This window comes from Arachis stenosperma, chromosome 1 (genome assembly GCF_014773155.1).
Source record: "Arachis stenosperma cultivar V10309 chromosome 1, arast.V10309.gnm1.PFL2, whole genome shotgun sequence".
Taxonomy (NCBI): domain Eukaryota; kingdom Viridiplantae; phylum Streptophyta; class Magnoliopsida; order Fabales; family Fabaceae; genus Arachis; species Arachis stenosperma.
Genome location: NC_080377.1, coordinates 93,522,355 through 93,526,658, shown reverse-complemented (window position 1 = coordinate 93,526,658; position 4,304 = coordinate 93,522,355). Strand labels below are relative to the sequence as shown.

Sequence of the window (4,304 nt, the reverse complement as noted above, 5' to 3'; positions counted from 1 at the left end):
ATGACCTTTGAGAAGGCTCTTTGTGACCTGGAGTCAGGGATAAATCTTATGCCACACTCTGTAATGGAGAAGCTGGGGATCATTGAGGTACAACCTGCCACATTCTCATTGCAGATGACAGACAAGTCAGTAAGACAGGCTTATGGATTGGTAGAGGACGTGTTTGTAAAGATTAAAGGCCTTTACATCCCTACTGATTTCATAATCTTAGACAGTAGGAAGAAGGAGGTTGAATGCATCATCCTTGGAAGACCTTTTCTAGCCACAGCAGGAGCTGTGATAGATGTTAACTGATGAGCGGATAATTTGTACGCTTTTTGGCATTGTTTTTAGTATGTTTTTAGTATGATCTAGTTAGTTTTTAGTATATTTTTATTAGTTTTTAGTTAAAATTCACTTTTCTGGACTTTACTATGAGTTTGTGTGTTTTTCTGTGATTTCAGGTATTTTCTGGCTGAAATTGAGGGCCCTGAGCAAAAATCTGATCCAGAGACTGAAAAGGACTGCAGATGCTGTTGGATTCTGACCTCCCTGCACTCGAAGTGGATTTTCTGGAGCTACAGAAGCCCAATTGGCGCGCTCTCAACGGCGTTGGAAAGTAGACATCCTGGGCTTTCCAGCAATATATAATAGTCCATACTTTGCCCAAGATTGGATGGCCCAAACCGGCGTTCAAAGTCACCCTCAGAAATTCCAGCGTTAAACGCCGGAACTGGCACCTAAATGGGAGTTAAACGCCCAAACTGGCATAAAAGCTGGCGTTTAACTCCAAGAAGAGTCTCTACACGAAATTGCTTCATTGCTCAGCCCAAGCACACACCAAGTGGGCCCGGAAGTGGATTTCTATGTCATTTACTCATCTCTGTACACCCTAGGCTACTAGTTTTCTATAAATAGGACCTTTTACTATTGTATTGATATATCTGGGTAGCTATCTTCATTTTATGCTATCTTAGATCATTGGGAGGCTGGCCATTCGGCCATGCCTAGACCTTGTTCTTATGTATCTTCAACGGTGGAGTTTCTACACACCATAGATTAAGGTGTGGAGCTCTGCTGTACCTCGAGTATTAATGCAATTACTATTGTTCTTCTATTCAATTCCGCTTGTTCTTTGTCCAAGATATTCATTTGCACCCAAGAACATGATGAATGTGATGATTATGTGACGCTCATCATCATTCTCACTCATGAGCAAAGTGACTGACAACCACTCTTGTTCTACAAGCAAACGAGGCTCTAGTGTTTATCTCTTGGATTCCTGATACACGATGCATGGTTGATCGCCTGACAACCGAGTGCTCGCCTGACAAACGAGCCAGCCATTCCGTGAGATCAGAGTCTTCGTGGTATAGGCAAGAACTGATGGCGGCATTCAAGAGAATCCGGAAGGTCTAACCTTGTCTGTGGTATTCTGAGTAGGATTCATGGTATTGAGCACCAAGTTCTTGGGGCCATTACTAGGGATTATTTGAGTTGTGAAAAGTAGTGATCACAATTTCGCACACCAAGTTTTTGGCGCCGTTGCCGGGGATTGTTTTGTGTATGGACAACTAACGGTTCATCTTGTTGCTTAGATTAGGTATTTTTTTTCAGAGTTCTTAAGAATGAATTCTAGTGTTTCAAAGATAATCTGTTGAAATCTGGCTGGCTGAGAAGCCATGTCTAATCTTATTGGACCGAGGTTTCAACTGATCATCACAAGAGCTTGTTGATCTCTATCAATCTTGCTATTGGAGCAATGATCTGCTAAGGCTTGGCTGGCCATTGGCCATGTCTAGTGTTTTGGACCGAAGCTTTCTTTGAAAGCTTGGCTGGCTGTGAAGCCATGTCTAATTCCTGGACCGGAGACTTAGACTAGCATTGCAATGATTCCTGGAATCCAAATTAAGAATTCTGAAACTTTTATTTTCTATTTCCATATACTTTTCAAAAAAAAAAATTTCAAAATCATAAAAAACCAAAAAGATTTTATGTTTCTTGTTTGAGTCTAGTGTCTAATTTTAAGTTTGGTGTCTTGCATGTATTGTTTATTTGATCTTGGTTCTATTTTCAAGTCAATAGTACAGGGAACTGAAGATTCAGAACATGCAGCAGAGAAATTACACAGAAAAAGCTGGGCGTTCAAAACGCCCAGTGAAGAAGGACAGACTGGCGTTTAAACGCCAGCCAGGGTGCCTGGTTGGGCGTTTAACGCCCAAAAAGGTAGTGCATTGGGCGTTAAACGCCAGAATGTGCACCATTCTGGGCGTTTAATGCCAGGATGGCACAAGGGGAGGATTTGTTTTCAAATCAATTTTTTTTCAAGTTTTCAAAGTTTTTCAAAATCAAATCTTTTTCAAATCATATCTTTTCAATCAAATGTTTTCAAAATCAATTTCTTTCCTTTTTCAAAGATACTTGCTATCAATTAATGATTTGATTCAACATTTCAAGTATGTTGCCTTTTCTGTTGAGAAAGGTTTAATGTTTGAATCATATCTTTTCTTGATAGCCAAGTTATTAATTTTTAAAATCAAATCTTTTTAAAAATTGTTTCAAATCATATCTTCTCAATCACATGTTTTTTTTTAAACCAATCATATCTTCTTAACCTCATCTTTTTCAAATAGTTTTCAATCAATCTTTTGACTTCTAATCTCAAAATCTTTTTCAAAACTCACTTGATTCTTTTTCCACTTTGAGTTTTCGAAAATTATCAATCAATTTTTTTTAAATTGATTTTAAAAACTTCTTAATTAATTTTCGAAAATTCTCTTCCCCTCTTTTCACATCCTTCTATTTATGGACTACCACTCCTTCTCAATGCACAATTCGAACTCTATCTGATTAAGTTCGAATTCTTCTACCTCTTTCTTCTATTTTTCTGTTCTTCTGACACCTAAAGGAATCTCTATACTGTGACATAGAGGATTCCACATTTTCTTGTTCTCTTCTTATTCATATGAGCAGGAGCAGAGACAAAGGCATTCTTGTTGAAGCTGACCCTGAACCTGAAAGGACCTTGAAGCGAAAGCTAAGAGAAGCTAAGGCACAACTCTCTACAGAGGACCTAACAGAAATCTTCAAAGAAGAAGACATGGCAGCCGAAAACAACAATAATGCAAACAATGCAAGGAAGGTGCTGGGTGACTTTACTGCACCTACTCCCGACTTTTATGGGAGAAGCATCTCTATCCCTGCCATTGGATCAAACAACTTTGAGCTTAAGCCTCAATTAGTTTCTCTAATGCAACAGAATTGTAAGTTCCATGGACTTCCATTGGAAGATCCTCATCAGTTTTTGGCTGAGTTCTTGCAAATCTGTGACACTGTCAAGACTAATGGGGTTGACCCTGAGGTCTACAGACTTATGCTATTCCTTTTTGCTGTAAGAGACAGAGCTAGGACATGGTTGGACTCACAACCCAAAGAAAGCCTGGACTCATGGGAAAAGCTAGTCAATGCCTTCTTGGCAAAGTTCTTTCCACCTCAAAAATTGAGTAAGCTTAGAGTGGAAGTCCAAACCTTCAGACAGAAGGATGGAGAATCCCTCTATGAAGCTTGGGAAAGATACAAACAATTGATCAGAAAATGTCCTTCTGACATGCTTTCTGAATGGAGCATCATAGGTATTTTCTATGATGGTCTCTCTGAACTATCCAAGATGTCTTTGGATAGCTCTGCTGGAGGATCTCTTCATCTGAAGAAGACGCCTACAGAAGCTCAAGAGCTAATTGAAATGGTTGCAAATAACCAATTCATGTACACTTCTGAAAGGAATCCTGTGAACATGGGACTAATCAGAAGAAAGGAGTTCTTGAGATTGATACTCTGAATGCCATTCTGGCTCAGAACAAGATATTGACTCAACAAGTCAATTTGATTTCTCAAAGTCTGTCTGGAATGCAAATGCACCAAGCAGTACTAAGGATGCTTCATCTAAAGAAGAAGCTTATGATCCTGAGAACCCTTCAATGGAAGAGGTGAATTACCTAGGAGAACCCTATGGAAACACCTATAATTCTTCATGGAGAAATCACCCAAATCTCTCATGGAAGATCAAGAGAGACCTCAACAAGGTTTCAACAACATAATGGTGGAAGAAATAGGTTTAGCAATGGCAAGCCTTTTCCATCATCTTCTCAGCAACAGACAGAGAATTCTAAGCAGAACCCCTCTGACTTAGCAACCTGGTCTCTGATCTAATCAAAACCACTCAAAGTTTCATGACTGAACATGGTCCTCCATAAGGAATTTGGAGGCACAAGTGGGACAGCTGAGCAAGAAAGTTACTGAACTCCTCCTAGTACTCTCCCAAGCAA

General features: G+C 39.5%; 1 non-coding gene across 1 annotated transcript; it reads right to left on the bottom strand.

The window, feature by feature from the left end:
• Positions 1 to 3,484: 3,484 nt before the first annotated feature.
• On the bottom strand, positions 3,485 to 3,592 carry LOC130956134 (small nucleolar RNA R71). Its single transcript, XR_009077013.1, has one exon. It is a non-coding gene; the product is annotated as a small nucleolar RNA R71 (small nucleolar RNA).
• Between the last annotated feature and the right edge of the window lie 712 nt (positions 3,593 to 4,304).